We start from the raw sequence: 22,051 nt of genomic DNA, 5'->3' as shown, positions 1-22,051 counted from the left end.
GCATTAATGCGTCTGTTTAAATTGAGCAAATCTAATTAGCTCGCATGAAAGTTATGCCACCTCTGGTGCAGCAAAGCTAATGCAATTAAAGTCAGCCAGATGTATTGAGTATTGTAAACATGCAGTCTGACTGGTGGAGAATAGTTCAGTATTCATCAGAGACTGGACAGTTTTGTAACACATTAACAACAGCTGCACTGTCTACATTGTACAATGATATATTATGCTGTGTATATGACTATTTTAAAATGCCAAGGATTTTACATTCTACAACAATACATGTTATAAGGTCAGAACAATCTCATCTACATCTGTGAAAACTCAAGTCCACTACTTCTTTAAAGAGGTCCGTTCTTCTATATATAGCATTGCTTTAATACAGTATTTAGTAAACATTACATAGAGAAAGACTGTTTACACTGGAAATAATTTCTGAAGTCCTTGACTGTTTATGTGTCTTTATGAACTGGATTTCTGAAGAAGCTGGAACAGGACAGTAATTAGAGTAACTGAGGAAACTCCAAGATGCTCTTTGAAAACAATCAGAAGATGCTTAATAAGGTAAAAATGTGTTTTATTAGTATGATTAATCATTTTCACTGCAGACTCCTTGGATCGGATACCATGTTCTAGTTAACTGCTATCTATAAACAGGATAGTGCTTGATATGCTCACATGATTCTTATACTGATTTGGTTTTAATACTGATCTTAGCATCTGGTTTTGTAGATGTCATGCAAAAAAAAGTATTAATAATTCCTGAAGGTCAAAGGTTCTCTTGTCAATAAGGCAATTTGAATAGCATTACCCATAATACTTCAAATCGTGCTTTTTCTTTGCAAACCTCACTTAGGAGAGATAGAGAGTTGGCTGCATGTCTTCTACGCAGCCATTCACTGTTTCTGCTTTGCACTCCCTTCCCAGAATGCCAAGATGACTGAAAAAGGTTGACTTTTCCCCTGCTGATCAATAATCTTCTTCTTCCTCATTTATTCAATTAACCTATAATTTCTGCCAACGGTAATCAAGTCTGGTGTTTCATGCTGTGGAAAAGACACTTGGTGGAAAATAAGGTAGGCTGTGATCTCTTTATACTTCTTAGATCTTGACCACACCTCTTTCTAACTTTTCAACATTCCCATCTGTAAAATGAACATAACAGCACCTAAAGAAATTATTAATTTGGTTTCCCTGTCATCTTCCCCAAGAAAGTCTTTCAGCTATAAACACTATAGAATGAAAGAAACGTGTATAATTGAGTTATTCAGAAGTAGTAGGTTAATCATAGAGTAGAAAAATATCTACTTGCAAAACATCTTGAGTATATATTTTAAAAATAATCAGCTTTTGAGAACAGGAGTAAAAACTATAAAATAAAACAATTTAATGAGGAATTTGGAAAACTAATACCCTTTACACTTAAGGAAGAAAATGATCTTAAACCTGTTCAAGAAAAAGTTTCTTGTATTTAGCTGCATGCCTCAAATACTAGACTTCTTGTTGTCTGAAGATTTCTAAAGGTGACAAGGTAGCAAAACCCCATTTAATTGTTCCTCTACGGGACTTTTATATTTTCTATGGAATGTTCACTATAGAGCAGAAAACAATTTGATGAAGGGATGACTTAACACATTCTTTTCTTCCATGTTGTTTTTCCTGTCTGATGTCTCAAGTCCCTGAAATAAGTGACAACAGCTTAGAAGCCACTCTCAATGCTCTAAATACTTTGTCCAGTGATCTGCTGTTTTGTTACCCTGCACCCTCCCTCAACATACAACTACTTTAAGAAGGGTCCGGGGTATTAGTACAGTCTTTTCACCATTCCTGTATTGAGGGTGTTGCACAGTTACTTCTCTCCAACCTCTCTTCTCCCGGACCAGGTCATGGCAGTGGTCTCGCAGTGGTACAGGGGTAGCAAGAAGGATTCCTTGAATCAAATTGTGGAAGGAGAATGAGTTACACATTGTTTGGATGAAGGAAAAACACAGGGTGTGGTGGGTTATTTGGTTTTTTCTTTGTTGTTTGTTTCAGCTGCTGGACACAATACAGATTCCTCTGATGTTTTTTATCTTAATTTTATAAAAATATCGTTCTGCTGGGCACTAACAGACATTTGTTACCACAAACTATTAATTGTTTGGGCCATCTCTTAAAAGTCACCATTTTAAGAAATGTCAAAATGCCTGACATTTCATAGAATCATAGAATAGTTTGGGTTGGAAGGGACCTTTAAAGGTCATCCAGTCCAATCCCTCCCCCTGCAATGAGCAGGGACATCTTCAACTAGACTACGAAATTTAGTGATGATGACTAGATTTTTTGTTATTGGAGACAAAATACTATTTCCAAAAGTAGAAGAGTAAAGATCACAGTATGTGAGGTTTGTTCATCCACTACTCTGGCAGCAATGTGATGTACCTTTCACTTATGCAGGAGTCATAAAATACTAATGCCATTTCTCAGCTGTAGTTTGCACCAGGAACTGAACTTCTGTTAAATTGCTGGGCAAGCTGATTCAGTGTACTGTCACTTATTTGTCTTTCACTGAAAAACGTGTCTGTCTTTTCCAGAATCTATACCTCCATGGTGCTTGCACCACTGGGGTGATGGGGACTTTTTTTAATGGTATGAGTTTGAGGGGGATACCTGCTATCTGGAAAATTAACATTGTTTCAGTACTTGAACGCAGAAATGGAAAAATAAATGCAGGGTGAGAAAGAAGCAAAGTTATCTTAGTAAAATAAATCAGGCTCTCACCTCTCACAGTGACTTATTTATCCTAAAGAAATGTCATCTGAAGGAAATTCAACCTGGGGGAGGGAAGGGGGAAAATGCTACACACAGAGGAATAAAGTCACTGAACTGAGTGTTAGTTAAATAACAAAAACAATTATTTTTAACTAAGCAGGACGCACCTCTCAAAAAATGAGAGAAAAGAACAGTTGCAACCTGACATCTACTGTTGTTGCTTCAACCTTGCCATAGGTTCATTAACACCTTCAGAAATGCCTGTACTCAGACATAAAGAGGTCTTTTTTCCATGAGGAAAAAGGACATTCTGTACCAGCTGAATGAAGCCCTGTTTCACCTTGTGAACAGGTACCGTGCAGCAAACAAAAGAGATACTGAAAGATTCAAGATCATTAAAAGAATTATGAAGGACCCATAAGTGGTCAACACATAAAGACTTCTCTCATGTAATGTGTCCTTTCTTTTCAAAAGAGACAGTATCCTAGCTACTTGGTAATTAGTAATCAGCATATCATATTAGCTAGTCATAAGTCCAGCAGATTTATTACCTCCAGCCTTTTAAAACATGAAAAGGATTAAATCCTGTCAAGCCACATACATTAAAAAAAAAAAAAAAAAAATTAATCCAGAGCCAGGTATTTAAGAATAATTTTCAAAATGTTCTGTAAATCTTACAGATGACACAGTCTGAGACAAGGAAAGGGATGGAACCATTCAGTTTGTTAGTCTGCATAATTCAGTTTATCCAAAAGAGAAAGATAAAGGGTTCCCCACTACATTTCAGCAGTGAGCTCTTTGGTTCGACATGCTGATATCCAACAAATGGCTAGCTGAAAGTAACGACTGCACTGAAACATCCACATGAATTCCTAGTCCAGAGAAGAGCAACTGCAGGTTTTGTCCCCAGGCTCCAGGCTGTGGGCAGTTTACCTGTGCAGGCAGAGGAGAGAGCTGCCCACCCTCCTTGACACCCCTTCTCTGGCTTTGTTCACTAAGGCAAAACTGGTGAATTTTCTTCCCTTTCTGGCAGCATTTCTAGAGAGGTAAAATGTTCTGCTATTTCCTTGGATTGTTCATTTTAGAAAATATATGATGACATCCTATAAGGGAATGGGAAAGAATATTTTTGGTTTAAAAATCCTCACTGAATGGAGTTTTAAAAACTCACATTATCTTTGACACAGAAATAGATAAACAGCAGTATAGCAGGCTAATAGATACAGCATTATGACTATTCTTTTACACCATTATTAGTGAGGGGGAAAAAACACAAAAAATTACTGTTTTATAAAAAGTTGTGAGAAGCAGAAAAGTCTGGTGAGACTCTGAAGAACTTAGCATTATCAAAAGAAATATCTTTTTCTGGAAAAGTGTAGACTAGCTATATGCATACAGAGAGAAATAATCAAGGTCCTTTGACAGGGCTGCTAGACAGTTGCCAACAACCGGACAGTATAATACAGCAGAAAGTGCTGTAGCAGTGGTAGAGGTCACATACAGAAGTGCTTCAGACTGGATTGAAAAGCTGTAATCAACGTGATATGGAATTTAGTAATTCTACAAATAAACAAAAAACAAGGACCTAAATACATGGCTTACAAAATAACAGAGGAATAACATTTCTAGATGTTTTTGGAAATGAAAGGAAACTTTGGTATAACAATAAATAATAATGTTTCAAGAGGATTATAGTGGGACACAAAGGTAAAATTCAGTCTCTGAATTAAATTCTTGAATGTGAGATAATAAAGAAAGTCTATCTTTGAACACTAGCAGCTATCACCTTTTTTTGCCAGGTTAATTACATCCTCAGCATAATGCTTAGATCTTTTCCTCCTCTTTATTTTGCTGTATTTCTAGCACATACACATATGTCCAAACACATGTGTAAGTTTATTAATATAAGCATATGTAAGTGCAAACTGAGTTCCAGATTTAGCTTTAGGAAAACACTTGCTGCAATATTTCATAGTACTTTCACCTGATAAATAACCTCAAATACTATTCCTGCTGGCTAATTGCAGTCTTCAGATGAAAATATTCGGTACTCCAGTACAACAGAGAACACATAGGCAAAGAGTCACGCTACATGGAACTTTCTTTATTAGGGAAAGCAATTGCTGATAACTAAGAAAGCCCTCTGTAATTAACATATAACAATAAATTTTATCTACTTCCTCCAGCAACAAAGGAATCCTTCTTGTTTATCCTGCACATAAACTGATTAAAACGGAGATTGCTGCAGACCTTCAGCCTTAACAAAAAAATATATCCAATATAAAAAATAATTTAATATAATAATTATTTACTAATATATCCACAGAGGTCATACTCATTTTACATATTACAGCTGTGCAAATTGCTTTCGAGTTGTTTTGCTATGCAATTCCAATGAGAAGATTGTTAGTTTATAAATGAATCAGTGTGTCAAGTCAGCCTGTCACATTGATTGTAAGTAAAGTATAGAAGATAAATTGATTAAGCATTAGTTATAAAAACAGAGCAGCATACAAGGCACAAGATCAGACAGCAGAATACGACACAAATATATTGATTAGGGCCACAGGACTACAGGAAGAATGGAAGAGCAATGATAGTGATTAGCAGAAACTGGAGAAATAACGTGACAGCACAAACTGAGGGAATGACATGGATAGCATGCAACAAACTCACATCTCTCTTATTGGCAGCAAGTTCTTAATCTTTGAAACTAAAATGAAAATTGTTAGTTTACTAAAATCAATTTGCAAGCCAGCCTTGGGGAAATGTGCACATGCCATTAGAGAAGATTCACTTTTGCAAGATATATCGGATCCCGGCAATCACATTAGTTATTAAGATAACACATGAAGTCATTTACACAACACTTTCTCTTGAGAAAGTGAGAGTGTATACTTAATGCAGGTAACACACAGCAAAAATAAAATGAGCTTTTCCTAGCAGATGCAAAACTTAGTGTGAACTTTGTATCTTGTTCAAGGCAATAATCCAAGTGAGAACAAGGTTGAAGCTCCTGTTACCTCTATTCCAGAGAAGAGGAGTAATATCAGCTTAAGTTGCATAAGGCTGCAACTAACTGTAATTGGGTCCGTCAGTTGGAAAGCTTGCTGGGAATGTTTTGACAAAGGCCCTTTTTGTAAAATAAGCAAACAAATAAATTAGAACAAAATACCCACTGACCAATTTGGACCAAAATATTATGGGAAAAGGTCAGCTATTAGAATTAATCTCTCTGCAAAAGTTTTTTGGTGTTACTATCAAGAAAATCACATATTTAAAACCCTAGATTTTTAAAACATGAATAACATTTTAAAAAAAATTAAGAAAGGCATCTGGAAAGTGAAATGCTGCTTAAGTGATCCAAAATAGATTTACTTCCGTGTTTCAAGATACAGTATCAAGATTTTTATTTCTCTTTGGAAATGGAGGAAATGTCAGGACAGATTTTTTACAGCAGTTCTGTCTTAGGTGTAACCTCAACTAGGTCAATGGGTTTACCACAATTGTAAATAAGCTACATCTAGATATTTGATATCCCCTATAAGATTTCGAGAAGGTATTCTGCATTGTTTTAACTCTTTTATACAAAGAAGCTCTCTCTGTAGACTTTCCCCCCCACTCTAGTACTATTACAGAATCACAGAATCACAGAATTGTCTAGGTTGGAAAAGACCTTGAAGATCATCCAGTCCAACCATCAACCCAACATTAACAGTTCCCAACTATACCCTATCCCTCAGCGCTAAGTCGACCCTACTCTTACACACCTCCAGGGATGGGGACTCCACCCTGGGCAGACCATTCCAACGCCTAACAATCCCTTCTGTAAAGAAATGCTTCCTAATATGTAGTCTAAACCTTCCCTGGCACAACTTGAGGCCATTCCCTCTTGTCCTATTGCTTATTACTTGGTTAAAGAGACTCATCCCCAGTTCTCTGCAACCTCCTTTCAGGTAGTTGTAGAGGGTGATGAGGTCTCCCCTCAGCCTCCTCTTCTCTAGACTAAACAACCCCAGTTCCCTCAGCCACTCCTCGTACGACACGTGCTCCAGACCCTTCACCAGCTTCGTTGCCCTTCTCTGGACACGCTCAAGTAATTCAATGTCCTTTTTGTAGTGAGGGGCCCAAAACTGAACACAGTAATCGAGGTGCGGCCTCACCAGTGCCGAGTACAAGGGTAAGATCAATTCCCTGTCCCTGCTGGCCACACTATTTCTGATGTAAGCCAGGATACCATTGGCCTTCTTGGAAATTCATGCTTTTGTTAAAAAGGAGCACTCCCAGAGAGACTATGAGCACCACAACCATACAGGTGTAATTTCTGAGCTTTTTCTACCCTGACAACTCCTGATCATCACACACCACTCAATATCTAGAAAAATAATTGCTCAACAAACTGAACAAATACTTTTCAAAAATCTTAGGTCTTCACAATATGAAAAAGACTTTTAACAGCTCTATTCTATACACCTTTCCTTGCACATAACTCTTAAGAGGTCTAACCACTCCTTAGCCAGCAGTTACTTAAACAACATTTTCCTCATCTGAGTTCCTAAGTATCCCTACCTGCATGTTCAATACACTAAACAAAGTCTCTACTCTCATTTTCATAGTCCCATTCCAATCAGAGGGACAGCTTGGGGGCTCCCAGGTGCATCCTGTAAAAGAAACAGCATATAACTGCTTTGAATTTAATGACAGCTTTTTTTTTACAAGCACAGCAAAAATCTGCTTTAAAGCAAGAGGCAAAAAATATTTTTTTCCTATGTTACTAGTAATACTGACTTCTCCAGTTGTCAAATGCTGTCCTTGAATCTATATCATTTCTTTTACAGTACATTAAAGATAGATGCAGGTCTCTCCTGCATCTCCCTTTGCTTTATAGGGAACATAGATGGTTGAAAGCTCCCTTAACACGGTAATTATTGCCTGGTGTAATTTACTGTCTAGTATAATGCTCTGAGAGGCATTAGAAAAAAAATAACTCACAGCAGCTGAGACTAGGCAATATGTGCCTTTAAACGATACTGAGTGGATTGTCTGTGGTAGAAGAGAGAATATAAATATCCAAGTTTCAAGCAAGATTTGTCGAACATCTATGTAAAACTAAGTTTTGTTTTTGCTTTATTCTCCATTTTGTCTGCTATTTCCCTGTTGATACACTGTATTGTAGAAGTATCTTGGCTGTGACAAGATCAGTTTTTTCTCAGTATATCTTTCAGAAGAAAGAGTGTAGGAAAACTTTTAATGAGAGAGCTGAGAGTGGCTCTTGTTTCTGAATGTCCCTCAAAAACCAGTCCCTGTGCAATAGTTATTTCACTGGCTCTACATAAACCCAGCTAAAGAGACTGGACACTTTCAAATAAGGTGTGGGTTTGTGCATGTCAGAGAGAAGATACTCTCTGTGAGCTATCTAGTGGGTTATGAGAGAAAACCCTGAAAGAGAGGGATGGAACAGAAGCTTTCATTGTCAGAAAAATCAGCCTCTACCTTACACTGTTAAAAGAGGTGAGATTTACCTCAGGGTAGAAGTCAAGGATGCATTCTTTCAAAGACTTATGGACATGTCGTGCTCTTAAAAGCAGCAATGACGATAATTCAGAAACTTCTTTTATAAGTCTTGCTTTCTGTTAGCCTATTGTGATGCCAGGCTGGGTCAATTAAAAGCTCAAAACCGTTGCAGTAGAACTCCTGAAGGGAGTTCCCCACTCCTGGGGAAGTGGAAGCTCAGTAAGCTGAAGCGTCAGATCCAGGGTTTATTACGACCACTGAGAATTGCACCCTCAGAAAGAAGAAGTGCAGTGACATGATTACAAAGATACTGTGACGCTCTGCAGGGCAGAAATCAGGAGGTCCAAAGCCCAGCTAGAAATTAATCTGGCTTCAGCAATCAAGGATAACAAGAAATATTTCTATAAGTATGTCAAGAGCAAAAGAAAGACCAGAGAGAGCCTCCATCCCCTGCTAGACGCGGGAGGAAACATGGCAACAAGTGATGAGGAAAAGGTTGAGGTGCTTAATGCCTTCTTTGCCTCAGTCTTCAATAGCAAGACTAGTTGTACTGAGGGAATCCAGCCTCCTCAGCCAGAAGACAGAGACTTGGAGAACGAACCCCCCGCATTCCAGGAGGAGATAGTCAGTGACCTACTGCATCACATAGACATACACAAGTCTATGGAACTGGATGAGATACACCCGAGGGTGCTGAAGGAGCTGGCTGGGGTGCTCACCAAGCCGTTTTCCATCATTTACCAGCAGTCCTGGCTGACCGGGGAGGTCCCGACAGATTGGAAATTGGCCAATGTGACGCCCATATATAAGAAGGGTCAGAAGGATGATCTGGGAAATTACAGACTGGTCAGCTTGACTTCAGTGCCTGGGAAGCTGATGGAGCAACTCATCCTGAGTACCATCACACAACACATGCGGGACAACCAGATGATCAGGCCCAGTCAGCATGGGTTTATGAAAGGCAGGTCCTGCTTGACAAACCTGATCTCCTTCTATGACAGGGCGACCCGCTTATTGGATGAGGGAAAGACTGTGGACGTTGTCTACCTTGACTTTAGCAAGGCCTTTGACACCGCTTCCCACAGCATTCTCCTGGTGAAACTGGCTGCTCGTGTCTTGGATGGGCACACGTTTTGCTGGGTAAAAAACTGGCTGGATGGCCGGGCCCAAAGAGTTGTGGTGAATGGAGTTAAATCCGGTTGGTGTCCCCCAGGGCTCGGTTTTGGGGCCACTCCTGTTTAACATCTTTATTGATGATCTAGATGAGGGGATCGAGTGCACCCTCAGTAAGTTTGTAGACGACACCAAGTTGGGTGGGAGTGTTGATCTGCTCGAGGGTAGGGAGGCTCTGCAGAGAGATCTGGACAGGCTGGAGCGAGGGGCTCAGGCCAACTGTATGAGTTTCATTAAAGCCAAATGCTGGGTTCTGCACTTTGGCCACAACAACCCCCAGCAGCACTACAGGCTTGGGGAGGAGTGGCTGGAGAGCTGCCAGTTAGAGAGGGACCTGGGGTGTTGATTGACAGCCGGCTGAACATGAGCCAGCAGTGTGCCCAGGTGGCCAAGAAGGCCAATGGCATCCTGGCTTACATCAGAAATAGTGTGGCCAGCAGGGACAGGGAAGTGATCTTACCCTTGTACTCGGCACTGGTGAGGCCGCACCTCGATTACTGTGTTCAGTTTTGGGCCCCTCACTACAAAAAGGACATTGAATTACTTGAGCGTGTCCAGAGAAGGGCAACGAAGCTGGTGAAGGGTCTGGAGCACATGTCGTATGAGGAGTGGCTGAGGGAACTGGGGCTGTTTAGTCTGGAGAAGAGGAGGCTGAGGGGAGACCTCGTCACCCTCTACAACTACCTGAAAGGAGGTTGCAGAGAACTGGGGATGAGTCTCTTTAACCAAGTAATAAGCAATAGAATAAGAGGGAATGGCCTCAACTTGTGCCAGGGAAGGTTTAGACTGGATGTTAGGAAGTATTTCTGTACAGAACGGGTTGTGAGGTGTTGGAATGGTCTGCCCAGGGCAGTGGTGGAGTCCCCATCCCTGGAGGTGTTTAAGAGTCACATTGACATAGTGCTTAGGGAGGTCAGTGTGAGGTTAATGGTTGGATGTGATAATCTTCAAGGTCTTTTCCAACCTAGACAATTCTTTGATTCTGTGATTCCCTATAACCATGCTGCTTATCCACAAATTCACAGTAATGGGAGATACCCATTTTCAGACAGAAAAGGTTCATTTTCTTTTACAGTGAATTAAGAATTTACTTAATCCAAAGGAAACATCATCTCCTTACAGCTATTCTTGTTTCTTGTACACTGCCTGAAGACTTTCCAGTCCTACTGTTTTTCCATTGTGGTTTAGGAGTATGGTATATATTTCCCTCACACATACTCCCCTTAGTTTCCTCTGAAACACATGGATTCCTGTGTGAAATCTACCTGAGAGCATACCAGTATGAAAATAATGAAAAAAATCAGCAAACTACTGATGTAGTGGAGAGTGGAGTGATGTAATTCTCTCTATGGTTTCACTGTCCCTACTTTCAGATTTTGGCTTACTTGAGTGAACACAAGAGCTTTCTCTTCGAAGTGCCCCTTTAGTGTTTCCCTCACTCATCCTTAAAATATCGTTTTGTTTATCTTCATTTTTGTTTCATATACATTTTTATATTTGCCCATGGCTCTCAGGAATCTTTAAAGCCTTACTGTTCCATAATCAGTGTCACGGCTTGTTTCACTGAGTCCTTCTCCTAGTTAATGTATTTGAGAATAATAAAACTGATTGCCTGGGAAAAGATTACCTTTTCTGTGGGTGTTCATTCTGTAAAGCAGAGGAGAGGGAGACCAGTCAACAGTCCCTTGATTAATAATAATTAAACCCAGCACATTAGAATGTATTGTTATTCTCAGTTTGTGTTTGCTGTTTATGGCAAAGTGAAAAGTTGATAGTAACAGTGTGCTAAGAGAAAGATGGTCTTATCAGATGAATAATTGAAAAAGCTGTCCTCATACAGGATAAAAAATATCTAAATTCCAGTCTCAGTTTTGGTTATAAATAGAATGCTGATTCTGAAGCCATAAGTGAAGGGGGGAAAAAGTGCAACATCTATTCTATGGCATAACAAGGCTTAAAAATAGTATCAGAAAATGTCACTGACTGATTAATTTTACTTCGGTAGTGTAGAAAGACCATATCAATATGAAATTACCTTGTTATAGGTATAATCATAGAATAAGAGATAATTTTTGACCCAAAGAATTTATAATCCAAATTGTCAAGATTAGCAGAGATCTTGATATTCAGTAGAAAACAGTGGCCCAGAAGAAAAGTGAACACAATGCAAAAAAATTTTTATAAAAATTCCACTGGTTCAGGATTTGGAGATAAACAGAAGATGGGAGAGATATTATGTCAGTTTAGAAGGAGGGAAGAAATTGTGAGGGGATATGGAAAAAAGCAAAAAATGTAAGGAGAGTATGTCAGGTAGGAATAGGGGACAGAGGACTGTTAAGTATTTAACTGTATATGTTCATTTGAATCCTGCTCGTTTTGAGTCACATGATGGAGATATGAAAGTAATATTAATGCTGGACTATTGTCACTGGGATGACATATCAGCTGAAGTACTTCTTTGTTCTGTGGATATGTGTTGTTGTTCTTCCCTGAACTGAAGACCTATGGTTACATTTCAGGAGTAGTTTTAACTGTTTGGAAAATTTCTTAGAACATTTTTTATGTATTATTCTATGAGCTTTTCAATGAAGAAGACTGGATTAAGAAAAAAAAATGCCATTGAAAACATGATTAAAATACATTTATGTTGGTAAAATTATAAAGTTTTAAAGATTTAAAAGAATTTCTGAAACATCAGAGTCAATAAAATACCATTCTCTGGAGTAAAAATTTAGATGAAGTCCAAATTAATTCTCTTCTACCATGAACTTTACTCGTTTTGATGTTTTCTTAGACACTAGCATATTTTTCCCCCAGTTAAGTCCTGAGGACTGCCACTTTTGAAAAGAAAGTGTTACTTTCCTTGTTGCAGGAGTAACTGGTATTTGCTGATATTATCATGCACTCAAGTTAAATAGTTGAATATCTCAAACTAAAGGATGTTTCTGAAACCATTTCTAAGCTACACAGAAGGTACAGATATTCTTTTGATTCCAGAGATATGCTGTTAAATTCTGGGATCCTGAAGAATAAATCTAAACTGTATGTAAATCTGCTTTAAATAAACACTTTTAGGCAGTACATAGTGAATTTCAGTGAAATACTCATCCTAAATAAATATACTTCTATGTTCTTTGTTGTTAATCAAAATGTGCTGTTGGACTTTACCAACAACAAAAAAAACCCCACAACATCCAAAATCACAAAAAAGTCTGCTCAGTACAACAGGGAACCTAGACTGGGAAGAAATACAACCTGGAGCTCTGGATGCTGTGGCTGAAATCTGGAAAGTGATATTTCCCATCAACACACATTAGCAGTTTCTTGTTTAGTACCATAATGTTAATTATGATGATAAGGCATTGTACAGAAAAGTTGTAACTATGCATAAAAACAAATACCATTTTATTCTTTCCATTTTGATTGTATTAGCCTAGGAAAAGGGTGGTTCACATACTTGCAGAGAAAAAACAAAAGCAGGGAATACTAGGGGTTAAAGTAGCAGCTGAACAAAGTTAAAGTCAATGACAGAATGGTAATTCCCAGGCAGCATATCATCAACTTGCAAGATATTGTGTGATTGTTGGCAGGCTTCACATGTATGCATATTAAAAAATATATATATACATATATATATATACACACACACACACACACTTTAGTGTGAAGCTCCTGGAGAGACCCAGTCTTGTGCTTTGAGGAATTGCCCTGTAAGGAATGCCACCAGGATTACATGTAAGTCAAACAGTGCTACAACCATGATTAGTTTATACATTATTTTAGATGTAGATATCAGAGTATTTATAAATAAGAACTCTGGCTGGCAAATGCTCTCCATCCTTCTCCCCTCATGACCAAAACCTCCCTTTCCCTTGTATACATGTTTCAGATATAAACAGAAGACTTTGTTCTGAGGGGAGAAGTCACTCTAAACTAACTATTATTGCTATGCATATCATACTAATATTAATAATGTTTTGGTGAATATTCAAATGCACACCAAAATGACCATGCTGTGTCTTATGTATTTAGATAACAACTATCTCATGCTATTTTCTGAACAGCACAACAGGGCTGGGGGTAGAATCCAGAAACCACTGCTGTTCCAATTTAGATGTGTAAGTCTTTGAGGGTGATAATTTTTTATTAGGAATTCTGAAAATATGCTGAACACAGTTCTCTGTGAGGAGGGAAAGCACTGTGATTAAATAGCAGTTCATGTAAGAAATTGCCATTGTTGGGGCTGCAAGGAGACAAAAGACAAAAGAGACAAAATCATTACATTTAATGCAGAAGAGGGCAACAGTGGCAAAGTGAATAGCAAGCTAACAATATAAGAGGAATAGTAAGCTAATACATGTCACATTCCCCAGCAATAAAGACTGATGTCCTTGAAGCTTCCCCTCCGGGGACTTGCAGCTGTGCACATGCACACTCACATGTAGATTCATAGATCTCATGTAATTTTAATACGAGTGCTCCTTACATTACACCTATATGTAGATTTCTACTCATCTTTCATGGTTCATTGTAGCTGAACTTCAGGGCTTACTAGTACATTTGCAGACACTTTCAAATGTCTACGTCATTCCCTCTAAACTTGAAATAACTAGGTTTTTCTCTCCAGAAAGAACATAACCTTTACTATTTCCAATTTTATTGTGACTGTAAAGTTAATTTCATTTAATGAAATTCTACAGCTAGAGTTATTCACCGTGATTACTGCCATGTGGCTTTTCTTCCAGCATTTTACCCTGCCTCGCTTCTGTCTCTTTAATAGAGAGCTCCTGTTTTGCTAGGTGCTAATACAGTCTAATGATGAGAGAGGCAGAGACCTTTGGAAAGTTTTCACCATCTGTATGCAGACTGCACCTCTCAAAGTGTTTACTGTTTTTACAAGCAACAGTAATCTTTCTCACATTTGCTAGTGCTAATAATGAAGACTTTATTAACACCCCACCCTCTTTATAGACTTGATAGAAGCAGATGCTCCATCTGCTTAAATATTTGAAAAGTTACTCCTAAACCAACATTTATAAACATACTCATGAATACATCTGGAAAGAATACTGCGGATGCAACGCTGTCACATATTACTATAATAAAGCGGTAGGAGTAATACTTATTTCTATGTTGTTATTTTCCTATTGAATGCTGGACTCATAAGAAGACAAAAGCTAAATTTGGGTGCCTAAGTAAAATGTGAGGATTTGTAACTTCTGTCACAGCGGTCTGTTTTACACCACATCCAAGCCCTGATTGATTTCAGTTACATATAAGTGGTACCCTCATACTCCCTTCGATTATTTGGATATGTGGGCTAAGCTCTGAGCTAATGGAGAAAAAGACCAATGCACTATGGAATTTCATCCTCAAGGCAAAAGGGTAAAAGGGTCTTTGTCTTTTCTGGGAGGTAGGGGTGCCAGCTAGGCACCTTTAAAAGAAGGTTCTAAGTAGCCCACTCTAAGACAAGGTTAATGCAGAAATGGCATTTCCATACACCTCTATGATTCTGCATGAAAGCACTAGTACTTACACCCACTATCAGACATGAGACCTGGTGGTATATACAGATCCCATTCTTAGATGTCTGACTTGTCCCATGGTTTCAATTAAGCCATAGGAGATATATGTCACACTGTTAAGCCTGGCCATTTCTAATGGTTCTTGAGACTTCACAAAGCTCTCCTGAGTCTGTGATGCTGCAGTTAAACCACTTGACTTTCACTCAAAATAGGGCTGAGTGTCTCTCCAAGGAAAGACCACAGTGCTTTAGAGACAAAATCTCTTTCAACACTGCCCTCTGAATAACAAAATGTTTAAGAAAAAGGGGAAGAAGAAGTAGTTATATCTCCTCCTAGAACACAGACAAATTTAGGAATGGAGGAAGTGATAAAAATAAAGTGAAAATTTTTTCTCAGAAAGTATTAAAAGAAACTGGAATTATTAGTCATTTTATAATTTTCCTTCATCTCATGTTTGAAAATGCTGTTGATATGCCTTTTTCATGTCTGGTTGGGCACCAGTCCTGCATGTTAGTTCAGTTGCAGAAGGCTGTAACAGAACGATAATGTGTATGCTGTAGTCCTGATCCTAGCTAGACAGCTGCATCTTGATAGAGGATCTGGGCTTAAAATAACAAATTAAAGTTTTGTTCACGAGATCACAGAATAACTAGGATTGGGAGAGGCTTCTGGGGATGGTCTAGTCCAATCCCCTGTTCAAAGCAGGATCAACTAGAGCCAGTTGCTGAGGGCCATGTCCAGTCAGGTTTGGAATATCTCAGAGGACAGAGACTCCACAAACTCTCTGGGCAAACCCTGTGCTTGACACCTATTACAGTAAAAAATAAAAAGTACAAAATTTTTAAAATAATGTTGCTTTCCTATATAAATTTCCTGTATTTCACTTTGTGCCCATTGTGTCTTCTCCTGTAGGTGGTCACAAGTGAGAAAAGTCTGACTCCACCTCCTTTAGTGACTTTACAGGTATTTTAAAATATTGACAAGATCCCCCTGAACTTTCTCTTCTCCAGGATGGACAGGGCCCACTCTTGCAGTCTCTCCTCTTATTTCAGATGTTCCAGTCCCTTAATCATCTTTGTGGCTCTTTTCTGGACATGCTCCAGTATTTCCATGTCTATTTCTGGGGAGACGAGCACTGGCCCCAGCACTAGAGGTGTGCCTCACCAGTGCCACACAGAAGGGAAAGATCACCTTCCTTGCCCTCAGCTGTGGTCTTTAGAACCTTTAATATTGATATTTCAAAGTTAACTACCCTTTTTATTTTGAATTTCAAAAATAAATATTTATTTCAATCAGACCCAAAATTCTCTTCTTTATAGAAGGGACGAATTATAGTAAGGGCAGATGGAAATGAGAAGAGCTACACTGGATAGACAAAGTTACATTTGTGCTATGAATGTTTTGTAAGTATTTCTTTGTTTTTGTTAGTAGATGTAGAGACGTTGAGATATTTATTAATTTCATCCCAGACAATACCAGAGGCTGAATATGTTGGCTTTAACAACATTTCTATGGTTAGTTGAACCTTAAATATTCAAGCATTTCAATGCTGTTCTTCACCTAGCTTCTTCAGCTAGCTTCTACATACCACTTTAAGACTATACTTAAGATGGCTGAAGACCTAGAAGAAATACTTTTATTTAAGAGTTATCCATGAGATGCATCCATAGATACAGAAAATCAATGAACATCTTTAGAAAAGCCAAAAAAACCCACAGCATATTTAAGTATGTCAACATTTATATTTCTCTTTCAATTTTAAGGGGTAACTTCTTCCTGTTTAGCTGATAATTTAGAAATATTAAGACTTAATTTGATTTTCTTGGTCTCATATACTTACTTTCTGATATTGCTTTTCATAATTTAAAAGAAAAAACATGAGTTCTGCTCCTATGTAAGTACACATAGCTTCCTCTGGACTAGTCTGAGCTCTCATTTCCACTTGTGCAAAATAAGATGTCTTAGGAGTGACTATGGGCTCTGTGAGATATACCTGCAATCAGAATTTGGCCTATTGACTTTAAAAGCAGATTTGTCCTTACTTGTGAAAATAATCTGATATTTTATCCTGTACGTATAATTAGAAAATATAGGGTTTAATTCTGGGAAGTTTTAAGAAGCTATAAACTGAATATCCAATTCAGCATAGCATTTAAGCACATGCTTAAGCAGATCTGTTCAGCTCATCATTTGATTCCATTTATCTACTAAAGTGCTGGATTTAATTAGCCTGGGGATTCTAGAAATGGGCCTTACCTCCACTTAAGTACATGGTGTTTCTGTTATTAAGTGTCGCCTAAGAGAACAACAACAAAGGTTTTCCTAGTGATTTTTCCCACATGGACAAAATGCTCATGTGCAAGAGTGATTTCTGTACATGTATGGAAGATACATGTATCTTTGGAAAGTCTGAATAAATTTGAAACAAAATTGCCATTTGAAAGCAATAAAATATAAAACATTGTATTAAATTAAGTCTGGTAATAAAACTAGAAGTAATCAATACAAGCTTATGGAAGGATGATTCTATTTAATTGATTTGATATGTATTTTGATCAGATTACAGGATTGATTGATAAAACACAATGGAGTTCCCGTTATTTATTCAACCTTCTATCAGACTACTGTTCATATGAAATATTATAAATCATTGTAGCATATATCAAAACATTAAACAATTTTGGAGTAAATACTTTTCCAAAGTTGAAGAATTCTCAGAAGTCTGGAAACCCTCATTCACAAGACTCTCAGTCCTTGCGTAACAGTGGGACAGAGTCATGTGTCATATACAAGTTAAGTCAAGTCAGGTATTTGCCCATAACATGGACTGATTGTCAAGACAGTAGGCTGAGGGTGGAGAATATATTTTCATGTCCTGTCCACTCCTACTTCTTCATCCATCTGGTGTAGAGTTGTGGAAGAAGGAAGCTACTGCAGATTGAACATGTGAGATACAAGTCCTGCAAAGGTGAATAGAAATAGGATGAGGCGGTGAGGAGAAACAGTGTACATCATCATGTGTACATCAGAATGAATACTTAGATTCAGCAGGTCTGTGTTCATTCTATTGCCTGTCACTAAATATCCTTTAAGAGGCATAACATAACGGACAAACTGTAACACCAGTTGAGCAAGGAGCAGATAAGGAGAAATCAGAGAGGTATTATCCCTTCCACCTGGACAGAAAGTGGTTTTCCTGTAAAAGTTCCAGAACAGAAATTTTCTGTGGAAAAAGCTCACTTTTAACCAGCTTGTGAAAGAGCATAGATAGAAGTGTGGCTAAACTGGGCTAGCACTGGGGATATGTCAGAAATCTTGCTGTTTCTCCATAAAGCTTGTCCACCTGGATCATGTCTTCTTGACTGCCAAGTGAGCTGTCTCACCAGATTCCTTTGCCCCTCTTCCCCTTTTCTTTGCTGGGAAATTTCAGCTGGGAATGTGGATGCATGTGCCCTGCAACACATGAGCGAGGTGTTCAGTGTGTCCAGGGCACACTGCTGCTGCTGTGCATCTGAATCTCAGACAGGGAAGTCATGCCTGGTCTTCTGATCTGTTCTGCAAGCATCCATCTCACTGTCTGCATGTAGTTGAGTCAGTCTGTGCCTTGGCCACGAGTCCAGCACACCTTGACTGTTCATGCACAGCTGTCACTTTTCTGAGATATCCAGAAATCCTGAACAAGTGGTGATATGGTTTTTCTGTTCAGATTTGATTTCCAGATGGTAGCAGACAAGGTATTTGGCACAAAATTACTGTACCTTGAGCTCAGGGGACTGGAACAGGACAGTAAGCTTAGTACTTTGGAGACTAGAAGGAAATCTAGTGTCACTGGATAAAATTTTCTCATTTTCCTTTACAATGAGATTGTCCACCAATGCCTGGTGAATTTCACTGCTGTACTTCAAGGCTTGGTAGCTTTGAAACAGAAAAAGTTGGGTAGCCAGAGGTCATGTTTCGAAACCAGTCACCTAAAAGCATTAGCAAAGCCAAAAGCAAAAAATAATTCTAAATCAAAATGGATTTTCAACACTATGAATATGGATATATTTAGGATGTATTGATGTGATTTCAGTTGGATGAAATTATTTGTGTATGGGTGATATTCAGAGGACTGAAATTTGATTTCCTGACCATTTCTATTGCATTATATAGTATGAATATAATTTGACTTTATCTGGTTTAGGTAGTCATAGAATCATAGAATGAGTTGGATTGGAAGAGACCTTAAAGATCATTTAGTTCCAACCTCCTTGCCATGGGCAACTAGATCAGGTTGCTCTGTCCAACCTGGCCTTGAACATTTCCATGGAGGCGGCATCCACAACTTCTCTGGGCAACGTGTGTCAGTGTCTCACTACCCTTACAGTAAAGAATTTCTTCATCTAATCTAAATCTACCCTCTTTCAGTTTAAAACCATTACTCTTTGTCCTATAACTGCATTCCCTGATGAAGAGTCCCTCCCCCATCTTTACTGTAGGCCCCCTTTAAGTACTGGAAAGCTGCTATAAGGTCTCCCAGGAGCCTTATCTTTGCCAGACTGAACAACCCCAACTCTCTCAGCCTGTCCACATAAGGGAGGTGCTCCAGACCCCCGATCATCTTCGTGGCCCTCCTCTAGACCTGCTCGAGAAGGTCTATGTCCTACTTATACTGGGGGCCCCAGAGCTGGACACAGTACTCCAGGTAGGATCTCAAGAGAGTCCTTGCCCTCTACTACCACTGAACTACTCTTTCAAGGCCTTTCTGGAAGCTTCTTATCATTATATGTTGAAAACAGAAAAAAAATAGCAATCAGGTACCTTGCTATTAAGTTGTAACTAAAAATTGCAGTTGTGTTAATTGTAATCAATGAAGAGATGTTGTGGTAATTTCAAGTTGATATATCATTAAGATGTTCAAGAGACTTATTGTGTGAAAAAATTAAAGAAAATTCTGTTTTTAAATCATCATCAGTCAAAAGCTTAATTATTTTCTCCAGCTCCCCTACATAGACACTCACAAGCACACAGGCATTTCTGTGGCCATATTGCATGAATCATATCTCTCATTAAAAAAAATGGCACTGGATATCTGTTGGTATTTATCACTGCTGTGCCCCAAATCTTTGAAAGTGGTCAGACTTGGGTGATGAGTTCAGTCTCCATACATAAACATTTGACTAATTCCTTCTGCCATTCCCATTTCTTTAAAGCATTCTGTAATTTACAACACTTGAAAAAGATGTCATAGCTAATGAGCAGAAAGCATGAGCTACCTGGCATAAATTCAGCAGGTTGTCAAATAACATTATTCACCACACAATGGGTCAATCAGACACTTAGGACTAAAGCCTTTTTACTTGATTACACAGATTTTTTGCATACAGTTGGACCCTAATCTTGTGAAAAATTGTCCCTTGGGCAATGGGAATTTGACTGTTGAGGATCTTTTTCAGAGGACTTATCTGTGATCAAAGTAAAGAAATGTCTGATTTAATGCCTGTTTAGATTATTAATAGGTATAGTAACCCCCCTCTAAAACAGAGCATGAGTCACAACACAAAAAATAATTTAGCACAATTTTCTCTGAAACTCTAGCCACAGACTATTAAACCATATTAGATGCTAAAATGATGCTAGACTTCACTGGTGATGATGGAGAGATTCCAGATCTGCAAAATTAAGCTATACCTTAGCCTGAATATACTAGCAAAGCTGATACAACTCTTCCTGTACAAATAAAATTAGTAGAAATAAAATTTAAATAATTAAAGGTAACGCATTTTCATTCTCATTTGGATTTTACTATTGGAAGCAAAAAGTATTGTCACTTTAGTCACTTATAAAAACAAGTAATTTGAAAAAGGATTGCATCACAATTTTTGTTCTTGACCTCTCACTCTGTGTGGTGGTTTGACCTTGGCTAAATGCCAGGTACCCACCAAGTCGCTCTATCACTTCCCCCCCCTTCCCCTTTTTTTCTCAATAGGGCAAAGAAGGGAAAGAAAATAAGATAGGAAAACAAAACAACCCTTGTGGGTAAAACAACAGCAGTTTTAATATAAGCAAAGCAAAGCAAAGGTCCGCGTGCGGAAGCAAAAAAAAAGAAAACAGATTTATTCTCTACTTCCCATTAACAGGCGATGTCGGGCCTTCTCAGGAAGCAGGGCTCCAATATGCGTAGTGGTTGCCTCGGAGGACCAAGGGTGACCCCACCCCCTTCCTCCTTTCTCCCAGCTTTATACTGAGCAGACGTCATATGGTATGGAATATCCCTTTGGTCAGTTCGGGTCAGCTGTCCTGGTTGTGTCCCCTCCCAAGATCTTGCCCACCCCGTCCCACTGGGGGGGGGGGAAATGTCAGAAAGAGCCTTGGTGCTGTGTAAGCACTACTCAGCAGTAGCCACAACACCAGTGTGCTATCAACACCCTGCCAGCTCCCAGCATAAAACACAGCACCATGAGGGCTGCTACAGGGGAAAAACAATTCTGGCTCAGCCAGACCCGATACAGTCTCCACCCCTTATTCCATACCATTTACGTCATGCCCAGGTCCCACATAACACTCATTTATTCATTCCGTAAGCTTTCTTCACTCCTCCAGATGTTCAGTGACTTGGCTGCCATCTGTCAAGATGGATGTTCAGGACAGGAGCAGTATGCAATGTTGAAACTTGCAGAAAAATGAAAGGTTCTCAACCTAGGAGATTTCTCAAACACATCTGAAAGATTTCAAGAAGTTAAACTGTTTGAGGAATACTCCAATGCCCATGCTTGTCTTCTCTCAATTTAACAAAAAGCATGGCAGAGACCATTGTTTTTCTGTACTCATATAGACATCAAACAATTCAAAGGTCTGAGTATCAAGTATGTTAATCTTATTAAATAAAATTACTAAAGTAATCCTTCAGCAGTTTGATGCAGCTTGCTGTGAAGCAGTTTATCATAAATGTGAAATAGGCTATTTCTTTAAATACATACAGAGGTTTATTTGACATATAGGAAACAGTAAGATGTATACATAAAATCTAAATATAAATCTCACTATGAAGAAGTCAGAATTTGCTAACAGGTAATAAGTACATAGTTATTCCTGTCCTAATTATATTCTGT

At 38.6% G+C, this 22,051-nt stretch overlaps 1 long non-coding RNA gene across 1 annotated transcript in view; it reads left to right on the top strand.

The window, feature by feature from the left end:
- The first annotated feature begins 518 nt into the window (after positions 1 to 518).
- LOC141943727 (uncharacterized) overlaps positions 519 to 22,051 on the top strand; it is a 47,662-nt gene continuing 26,129 nt past the window's right edge. Inside the window, exon 1 of the long non-coding RNA XR_012629040.1 lies at positions 519 to 561. This is a non-coding gene — a long non-coding RNA (uncharacterized LOC141943727). The remainder of the gene's footprint in view (positions 562 to 22,051) is intronic.

The sequence above is a fragment of the Strix uralensis genome, chromosome 5, assembly GCF_047716275.1.
Source record: "Strix uralensis isolate ZFMK-TIS-50842 chromosome 5, bStrUra1, whole genome shotgun sequence".
In the NCBI taxonomy this organism is placed as follows: domain Eukaryota; kingdom Metazoa; phylum Chordata; class Aves; order Strigiformes; family Strigidae; genus Strix; species Strix uralensis.
The sequence above is the reverse complement of the archived record's forward strand: the minus strand, read 5'-3'. Positions and strand labels throughout refer to the sequence as shown.